This window comes from Myotis lucifugus, unplaced genomic scaffold (genome assembly GCF_000147115.1).
Source record: "Myotis lucifugus unplaced genomic scaffold, Myoluc2.0 scaffold_47, whole genome shotgun sequence".
In the NCBI taxonomy this organism is placed as follows: domain Eukaryota; kingdom Metazoa; phylum Chordata; class Mammalia; order Chiroptera; family Vespertilionidae; genus Myotis; species Myotis lucifugus.
Genome location: NW_005871095.1, coordinates 1,370,933 through 1,381,763, shown reverse-complemented (window position 1 = coordinate 1,381,763; position 10,831 = coordinate 1,370,933).

Sequence of the window (10,831 nt, the reverse complement as noted above, 5' to 3'; positions counted from 1 at the left end):
GTATGTTCTTGCCTCCTTTGTCAAATATTAATTGAGCCAAAGGTTCGGGTCGATTTCTGGGCTCTCCATTCTATTCCACCGATCAATATGTCTGTTCTTGTGCCAGTACCAGGCAGTTTTGAGAACAGTAGCTTTGTAATACAGCTTGATATCTTTGTATTGAGATCCCACCTACTTTGTTCTTTCTCAGGATCGCTGCAGCTATTCGGGGTCTTTTTTTATTCCAGATGAATTTTTGGAGAGTTTGTTCTAGGTCTGTGAAATATGCCATTGGTATTTTAATGGGAAGTGCGTTGAATTTATAGATTGCTTTGGGTAGTATGGACATTTTAATGATGTTGATTCTACCAATCCAGGAACATGGTATGTTCTTCCATCTGTTTATGTCTTCCTCTATCTCTTTTTTCAACGTCCTGTAGTTTTCTGAGTAGAGGTCTTTTACCTCTTTAGTTAAGTTTATTCCTAGGTATCTTAATTTTTTTGGTGCAATGGTGAATGGGATTGTTTTTTTAGTCTTTCTTTCTGTAAGTTCACTATTGGTGTATAGAAATGCCATAGATTTCTTGGTGTTAATTTTGTATCCTGCTACATTGCCAAATTCATTTATTAAGTTTAATAGTTTTTTGATGGAGTCTTTAGGGTTTTTTATGTATAATATCATGTCATCTGAAAATAAGGACAATTTTACTTCCTCTTTTCCAATTTGGATGCCTTTTATTTCTTCTTCTTGTCTAATTGCAATGGCTAATACTTCCAGTACTATGTCGAATAGGAGTGGTGAGAGTGGGCATCCCTGTCTTGTTCCTGTTCTTAGGGGAAATGGTGTTAGTTTTTGTCCATTGAATATGATGTTGCTTTGGGTAGTATGGGCATTTTAATGATGTTGAAATGGGTTTGTCATATATGGCTTTTATTATGTTGAGGTATGATCCTTCTATTCCCACCTTGCTGAGAGTTTTTATCAGAAATGGGTGTTGGATTTTGTCAAATGCTTTTTCTGCATCAATTGATATGAGTATGTGGTTTATTTCTTTCAATTTGTTTATGTGATGTATCACGTTTATTGATTTGCGGATATTTTACCATCCTTGCATCCCTGGGATAAATCCTACTTGGTCATTGTGTATGATCTTTCTGATGTACTGCTGGATCTGATTTACTAAGATTTTGTTGAGGATTTTGGCATCTATGTTCATGAGGGATATTGGCCTGTAATTCTCTTTCATTGTGTTGTCTTTACCTGGTTTTGGTATTAGGGTGATGCTGGCTTCATAGAATGAGCTTGGAAGTGTTCCTTCCTCTTGAATTTTCTGTAGTAGTCTGAGGAGGATAGGTTTTAGTTCTTCCTTGAATGTTTGGTAAAACTCCCCTGTGAAGCCTCCTCAGTTTTATATAATGCTCAGACTAAGGAGCGCTTCATGACCCTAGAGTTTAAAAGCAAACCAACCAACCCATCAATATAAGAAACAAAGATCGTCCCTAAGATGACCCTGAGCCACTCAAAGGTCAAGTGTCTAGTTCACGGTCACATAACATTTAGTGGCTGCAGTGGGGGTGTTATCTGAGAGTTCTGTATTCATTCATGCAGTGTGCACCCACCCCAGTCATGTGCCGTGCCTATGTGAAGATTGTATATACAGTAAATAGATATTTCTCAGATAAAGTTCTGGTAGAAAGAAGTTTTCTACTATGCCTTAGCCACTGGAAAAACATGATAGGTCAGAAAATAATTCTTTGAAAGGATAAACTTCTTGTACATTTGTAATCATTTGGCAGGTAGGATGCAGGTTGAGGCCAGCTGCTACATGTAAGATGAGAACTAAAGGAAAAGTGTTACAAGATACTCATGCAGATTTCACTTCACAGTGAGTGGTAACAGAAAAAAGATTATAAATAGCAGCAAAAAGGCTTGGGATTCAAACCCTATTTTTAGTCTTTTGAATGAATCTATAGATAAATGATTTGAACCAATATGCACAAAAGGACCAGTTGACAGCGGAACATGAAAACTGGTGCTGAGGACAAGGGAGTGTTAAGGCCTTCCACAAATCAGGAGCACCAGCAAACTCTGAGTCACTGAGAATTTTACAGGGAGATGTAAAGTTGTGGCCCCGAGGATAGGATTAAATGTAATAACCTGAGCATTTGGGGAAGGGTAAACAGCAAAAACAGAACCTCTCAGAACTGACTGATTTCATGTCGTATGCACATGAGCTGAAGTAATAGTAGAAGCCAGGAAAAATGGATGACAAGTGTTGGGAGGGGAAATCTAACAAAACCTCAAATCAATAGCAAATTATTGTGTTGTATGGATATGACGCACCATGAAAAATGGATGAGAAAGGTGGTAGCTCCTGTTGAGATTGCGTAATTTTAAATTAAATTTATTGGGGTAGTATTGGTTAATAAAATTATATAGGTTTCATGTATACAATTCTATAACACATCATCTGTAAATTCTATTGTGTGGTCACTACCCAAAGTCAAGTCTCCTTCCATCACCATTTATCCCCCCCCTTACTCTCTTCTACCTCTGCCCATCCCTCTTTCATTCTGGTAATCACCATACTGTTGTCAATGTCTATGAGTTTTGTTTTATAATTTTGCTTAATCCCTTCACATTTTTCACCCAACCCCTTGTCCCCCCTTCCTTCTGATTGCTGTCAGTCTGTTCTCTGTATCTATGAGTCTGTTTCTATTTTGTTTGTTAGTTTATTTTGTTCATTATATTCCATATATAAGTGAAATCATATGGTACTTGACTTCCTCTGACTGATATATTTTACTCAGTATAATACTCGCCAGGTTCATCCATATGGTTGCAAAAGGTAAGATTTCCTTCTTTTTTATGGCCAAGTAATATTCCATTGTGTAAATGTACCACAGCTTTTCTATCCACTCATCTACTGATGGGCACTTTCACTGTTTTCAAATCTTGGCTATTGTAAATAACACTGCAATGAACATAGGGGTGCATATATTCTTTTGAATTAGTGTTTCTGGTGTCTTTGAATATACTCCCAGAAGTGGAATTGCTGGGTCATAAAGCAGTTCCATTTTTAATTTTTTGAGGAAACTCCATACTGTTTTCCACAGTGGCTGCACCAGTCTGCATTCCCATAGTTCATGAAGGTTCCCTTTTTGCCACATCCTCGCCAACACTTGTTGTTTGTTGATTTAATGATGATAGCCATTCTGACAGGTGTGAGGTGATATCTCATTGTGGTTTTAATTTGCATTTCTCTGATGATTAGTGACATTAAGCATCTTTTCATTCTATTGGCCTTTTATATGTCATCTTTAGAGAAATGTCTATTTGGGTCCTTTGCCCATTTTTTAATTGGAATTTTTTGGTGTTTTGTTGTATTCACAGGTCTTTTCTATTCTGTTCTTTTTTGAGATCTTAAAGTTTACCTGTCTTTGAGTTAGCTAATCCTGCCTCTGTCTCATCAGTCTGATATTAAAACCATCCAATTCCTTCTTACTTTCAGATATTTTAATTTTTAGTTTCAGAGTTACTTTTGATTGTTTTTCATAGATTTCAATTGCCTGTTGAAATGCTCCATATTTTAGTTATTTGTCCACCTTTCCCTTTATTTTTTTAAAAACATGTTAATAACAGTCATTTAAAGACCTTCTCTGCTAATTCCAACATGTAGGTCATCTCTCTTCTCAAAATGGCTGTTTTTTTTCTCTGCTTCTTTACATGTCTTATAAATTTTTATTTTATGTTGGACACTATGTGTAAGAGAACAGTAGAGAACAATATTTATATTACTTTGACTCAGAGAGGATTTTCCCTTTAACTGTTTAATAAGATATGGGGATTTAGTCCAAATCTTCCCAATTCTTTTGGGAAGCTCTTTCACCTTCCAACTGCTTCTTGACTCAGCAAATGAACCGCAGGGGAAAATGGCCTTTGTGCATTTAGGGATCATGAGGTTTCCAAATTATCCTTCTAGCTCCATACAACCTCCAAAAGCTTTGGTCGTTTTTCTTTCTCACAGTAATGTCCTTGTATTCAGGCCAACTCGAGCCTCATCTTGCACTTAGAATTGGCAAACATCCCCAAGGTAGAAAGGAGCCAGTGGCCGCCTACTCATCTTGGAAGGGCTCTCCTGTCTTTGGTTGAGTTCATGTAGTCCTCTTTGCTTCCATAGCTTTCTGCTGTCTTGGTAATATAAATTTTTTGCATTTTGGCTGGCTTTTCAAAGTCGTTTTAGCCAGAGCAATGTTCTGTTGCTTTCTACTACATTTTACCTAGAACCACAGTTAATGAAACTATACTCTCTGATGGTAAGAATTAGCTTTAGTAGATGGATCTTAAGAAAACAAATAGTAGGTGTTTTCTCTTCTGAACTTCCATACTCTATGTCATAGATGTATAGTCTTATGAGTAGAATGTCTGTAATTTTTTCCTATATGTTAGTCCTATGTCCTCAAAGATAATAAGCTTCTAGTGGACATGGACAAATCTGATATTACCTAGAACAGTGCTAAACAGGTACTTTTTTGATTAGTTGATTGGTTGATGTTTTCCACTGGCATTTGACTACATCATTTGGATGGAGAGAAAAACCATATTGGGTTTGCAAAGCCTAGAACATGTGTAGTGAATTTAACCAAAGACATACACAAAAGTTATAATTGTTCACCATTCATGGGAAAAATGTAAAAGATACAGGAAATTTGCTAATTTAAACAATCTTCATTGTTTAAAATTGGATGAGCAGTTAGTAGAACTCTTTCCCCAAAGGTTGTTTAGATATAGGATAAATGCTTATTTGTCTTAAATTAGTTACTGTTTTTATTGTAAAGCAGTGGGATAGACTGATTCAACCTACAAAGATTTTTTTCTACCTCTCACCCTTCTGAAATTAATCAAATTATGCAAAGATTAAGAAGACCTGAGAAAAAAGCCACGTAAAGTAGGGAACTGGCTCTTGCATGATTTATTTGGCTTTTGAATTAAATTAAATTAAACCCAATGATATAGAACGACATGAAGTAAAGGTCTCATGACATAAAGAGTCTGAGACCTGGAAAGACTAAGAATTTGTAGATTAAGGTATCCTTGAGTCATTTACCTTAAATATGTATGTTCATTGCACAGAGTGTGCCTCAATTCTTCAATCATTCAAACTTAATGTTAGTTTGAATAGCATACTCTCAGAGGATCTTATACCTGGGTGGTGGATCATTTCAGTGTCAAAATCACAAGACACACCATTGTCATTGGAATTAAAAATGATTTTCTAATTTGTTTATGAGTGAATGGTTATGAAGGTACACAAAAAGGCATACTGCATGATTTGAAGATTGTTCATTAATTTGTGGTTGATTGAAGAATGCATTGTCTTTGGCTCCTAGAGTGCAAAAGAGAGCTTTCTACTGAGCAAGTGTGCATATTTCTTTGATTCTCACTTACTATTTATATATTATGTAGTCATCTGATGTACAGAAAACAAACTGAGGAGACTGACTGTAGATCATATGGGCAAAGTGTGCATTGTACATGAAGGAAAATATCCAACCACAGAAGACATTGAATGCTAGAACATCTGATTACATACACTCTGTAAATTAACATGTCAAATGTACAAATCCACATGCTTTAACATTTCATTTCTCCTTTTGACAGGAATTTTTCTGGACCATCTGATACTATTAATTAGAAATAGCAACTCCATCTCAGATGGCTGTACCCTAAGTTTTCCCTTTATGGATAATTTAGGTTTTGAAATTGTCCTTATGTTGGTTCTTCTGCTTGGGGAGGAATGATATTGTTACACTTGAGTTTGTAACTAGCCATTGGTAGGTATCTTACTGTCATTTGATAGTCTCAATGAATGTTAGAGACAAAGAGTCCTACTGTTGATTTTTTTAAAAAAATATATTTTATTGATTTTTCACAGAGAGGAAGAGAGAGGGATAGAGAGTTAGAAACATCGATGAGAGAGAAACATCGATCAGCTGCCTCCTGCACACCTCCCACTGGGGATGTGCCCGCAACCAAGGTACATGCCCTTGGCCGGAATCGAACCTGGGACCTTTCAGTCCGCAGGCCGATGCTCTATCCACTGAGCCAAACCGGTCAGGGCCCTACTGTTGATTTTATGGAGCACTCTCATTTATAGGTAGTGAAACAGATACAGAAAAGTCAAGCCTTTTGCTCAATGCCCCATAGCTCATTGGTGGCTGAGTTAAGCATGGAATCAGGGTCTTGGTGTCCTGGCTATGCACTTTTTCTGCAATTTTTGCCCTATAACCTCACAATTTTGACTTAATCTTGCTTTCTCATGGTGATTATACTCATGTTGATGCAATTATGAGTTCTGGAAAATCTTGTGCATGTGGATAATTAAAATAAACACCTTTCTTGAAGAAGGTCACTCTTCACATGTAATCAGAAGAGGTGGGACACATCCTTCAAAAATGTCTTCCCATAGACTTTCCAGAGGGTAAATGACATTCTCCCCAATTTACTTGATTCAAACTGTTGAGTCAAAATCTTGATCTGTGAACATTATATATCAAGTGGCTAGAAACACAGCAGGGAGAAATCAGCCTTCTTGCATTTTCTGTTAGGAGAACACCCTTAAATTATATTGAATTCTTGTCTTATAAAGCACCACATGGCTCTTTTGCTTTAGTGGCTGCTGCTTTGCCATGCAGGCTACTTGGAAAGTAATTAAATTGAACAGACACTGCCCTTGATTTAAAGTCAGAGGGGGAAGCAGTTAATTGAATAGAAATGACAGTTCTTCTTCTCCTTTTTAAAAAAGGCTATGCCAAACTTAGAGACAACTTAAAATATTAAAGGGAAACTGCCCTAAACGATAAAGGTGAATCATTGGCTTGGTGAGTACAATTTATTTTATTTCACTTGATAAACAAAGGAAACATATGAGTTCTTTGTGGTTCTCTGTGAACCCTTTCTCTCCATACAAATAGCCATTCGACTTTGTGATTCCTTGTCGCCTTGGTACAGAGGCTTTCAAACCTTTTCTCACTGGATTTTTCTGGTCTGTTTTCAGGTTGAAGGGGCATGTGTGACAGAAGCTGGGAAGTGAAAGATGGGATTGTTTTCTTGTCATCCTGTACTCTTGCCACCTGGCGACTGTGATTCTGATGAGTGGAGATACATAATGGCCACCTCAATGCAACATGCTCCTTTATTTCCTGGGGGTCAGGCACCAGGAGGACCAGGAGGGCACAAGATCTGTTGAAATGTGACCCTGTTTGGAGCAGGGGTGAGAGTTCCTCAGTATGTAGAAGATTGAAGAAAATGACTTCTAGGGAAAGCTCATAGCATTCTGAAATCAATAGCTAAAAGTAAAAAATGCTCATTTTCAAGAATAAAATATAATTAAAATGTCCCCAAGGGTGAATGAACAGAAGGAACTTTTTTTAAAAAAAAGAAAAATCAAACAATGGATATAAAATAAAAATGCAAAGTGAAAAAAATACATACATTTTAACTCTAAATTTTCTATATAGAGAGAGTTGTAGCTTTAGGATATTTATACTGAGTCTTCATAGCTTGGTCTATTCAATTATATTTTCCTTTGAATGATTCCTTTTTCATCTCAAGCCAAGTTCTTAACCTTCTGCACAGCCCAGGAGAGCTCCCCTGGAACCTGGTAGATCTGTGTAGAACAGAAGACAGAGTTGGGACACTGGTGAGGAAACCAGCATTTCTCCATGGTCCCATGGTTGTTCTGCAACTGGTAGACGTGGAAATCTTTTCACCTTTGAACTTAGAACAAAGCAACCCAGTATTAACAATAAGTTGGCTTCTGCATACTCTTTGGTAAGCCATTGTTTTTGCCACGGAGCCCAATTTTCTAGTCTGAAGGTCAGGGAACAGGCATGTGTAACCCTAGGGGAGGTGAATGGAGGGATGGAGGGATAAGAGGCCGCTGAGAGACACAGTGAATTTCTGGCTTTGCCACTATCTAGCTGTCCTTTAGGAGATGCCAACTTCCCTCTTTAGGCCACAGTTCCTTATGGTTGCAGAATGAAAGGATTAGATGAGATGATCACTAAAAGTTTTCTAGCTCTGACATGACTCTATGCCAACTCCTCCCCAGGGCATTTAAATGGTGGAATCAATATAAGTTCAAACAAAAACACATCTGAATTGCTGGCATGATCTGAAATGGGCCTGAATGTAGCCTGAGAACACATGCATCCAACACAGGTGAGCTATTTTTAAGCAGAGCTTGTATTTTAAGAACAAGTCCATGGAACAAGGAGATTCCTCTCTGCAAAAGGGAATTGCTCAGCAATTTACAAAGAATAAGAAAATGTTGATGTTTTTCCTTGGGGAGGGGTTTATAACTTCCCCATTCAAAACTTTGCAAATTGTTATCTTTCTTGATCCCTCAAGTATCAAATAAAGCGATTGATCTGGCCATCCCCAGCAGAATCTCTCATTGTGTATTTCATAGAAAAATTCCAAGAACCAATAATCAGTGTTTGGGCAGGGGGAAGAACTCTGCTTGAAGATGAGATGAAATAGCATCCTTACTACTGGGCTTCTCAAAATTGTTAATAAACTAATAATATGTCTTGAGCTTTTAAGGTGGGAGTACAGAAGTACAAGTTTACTAAACTTGTTTAATGACAGAGTTCATCCTTGCCCCATAAATTCATTATTATTGTTATCTTAAGCAACTAGTGTTCTGAAGAGGACAGAAGAGATGTTCCTTTTATATGTCAGCAAGGCAGACTCAAATTAAATGTCCTGAAGAACTTTCCATGTGAAACTAGTATGTAATAGGAGCAGAAGGAGATTATGGGATTTCCTATCTAGACTTTGCTCTATCAGTCCACACACCACTGCTAGGTCCCCATTTAATCAGAGCCTTCTTAAGTACTCTGCCTGGTGAATGAAAACAGAACTGGCCTTTAAAACGAAGAGCCAACAATTAGGAAAAAAGTCAAAATAAATACTCCTGTAACGATGGACGTTTTATGTAACAACTGGGAGTAACATTCTGAAGATCAGTTGTGTGGCATTCTTTGCCTTTTATTTCCCACTGTGGCCAAGAACTCGATATTAGCATTGACATGAAATCTGTGGGTGGTGCTTATCTCGATGGTTATGTAATCTTCATTACTCATTAGGATGTGGTGTTCTTGTTGTGGAGTCATCGACATTTCTCAGGCAACATGATTATGCATAAGATGTCGAAGTACAGCATTCAGATTTACTAAAAATTTTTCGCTTTTGTACATTTTAAAAATACAGTATATGCTACATTAAGTGAATTGTGTTAAACGTTTTCTCCTGTTCTTACAGGTTTCAGTTTGAAAAGAACATAATTGTTTGAAAATGTAGGTTATTTACCACCCAGGAAAGTCCCTTTCTGAAGTTTAGGAGACGGCAGGGCAGGAAGTCAAAGGTGGTCAGCTGAGATTGCCGCTCCCTGCTTCTCATCACAGACCCATCATTTGCATCTCTCTGACTGCTGTGAAAAGTACAGTGAAGAATGAATAAAGAAAGGTGGTTCTGTTCATGCTTTTCTTGGGTTTCTAGATCCGGATAATGTTCACTAAGGCCATCATTTTCCTTTGCACATTTCTGATAAGTGCAGTTGGCCTTACCCCATGATCATAATTCTGGGCACAGAGGTGGTTCCTAATACTTATTTCTGAATGAGTGAATGAATGAATGATACAAATGATACAAAATATACAATTTATACTTGGTAGTGAAAAGGTATGCATGTGAATTTTGGCTCCAGCACCAACCAGCTGTCTGATCCCAGGGGGCACGACCTTTCTTGGCTGTGGTTTCCTCACTGACTTAGATGGGGGCCCTCAGCCCCATCGAGTAGGTTCTGTTTCTAGTAGAACACAATGGAGTCTTCCAGCAGAGTTATGAGTCAGCTTCATGCCATTTCTTCCCCTTCCTCTCCCTGGATTTGTCAAAATTTCCAGCAGAAAAGGGAATGAAACTCAATTTGATACCTTCTTTCTATTCCAAACAGTCTTTATTCTTAACTCTCATCTTTCTCTCTTTGGCTACCATATACCTCACCCTTCCCTCACCCAGCCTTAAAAAGATCCCAACTTCCAGTTATAAATAAATAATATATAGCATGGTAACTATAGGTAACAATACTGTATTGTATATTTTGAAAAACACTTGAAACCTACATAATCCTATTAACCAATGTCACCCCAATAAATTTAACAACAACAACAAAAATTGCTAGAGAGTAGATCTTGAAAGGTCTCATCAGTTTACAGATAATCAAACTGAGGCTTTGAGAGATTAAGACATTGGCACGTTCAATAAGAAATTGAGCCTGAACTACAGAGTCAACAATGTCTGATTCCAGAATTCTTTCTCCTTCTATTCTCTGCTGCCTCTCAAAAAGTAAAAATCTGGGTTTCCATAAAAACAAAATGTTTGTGGATGTTTATATGAATGCTCAGTAAGTATTTGTTCAAATGAATAGATCAATGAAATAGTACTTATCAAATTATAGTAGGTAGCATGGAATCATCCTAAGGCAAAGAATAATGTATGTAAAGTTTACAAATCTATTTATATTAAGGAATTACTATTAAATTTTGATGAGTGATAATGGTATTGTGGTCATGCTTAAAAAAAAAAAGAGTCCTTATCTTCTGGAGATGCACTCTGCGATGTTTACAGATGAAATGACATACTGGCTGATATCCACTTCAACAATAATGAGGTGGAAGTGGAGAGTTTAGATTCAACAAGATCCGTCATGGACTGATGATAAGTGATGACACTTGATGTGTACATAGGGATTCAGTCTATTATTTTGTCTCATATTTGTATACACTT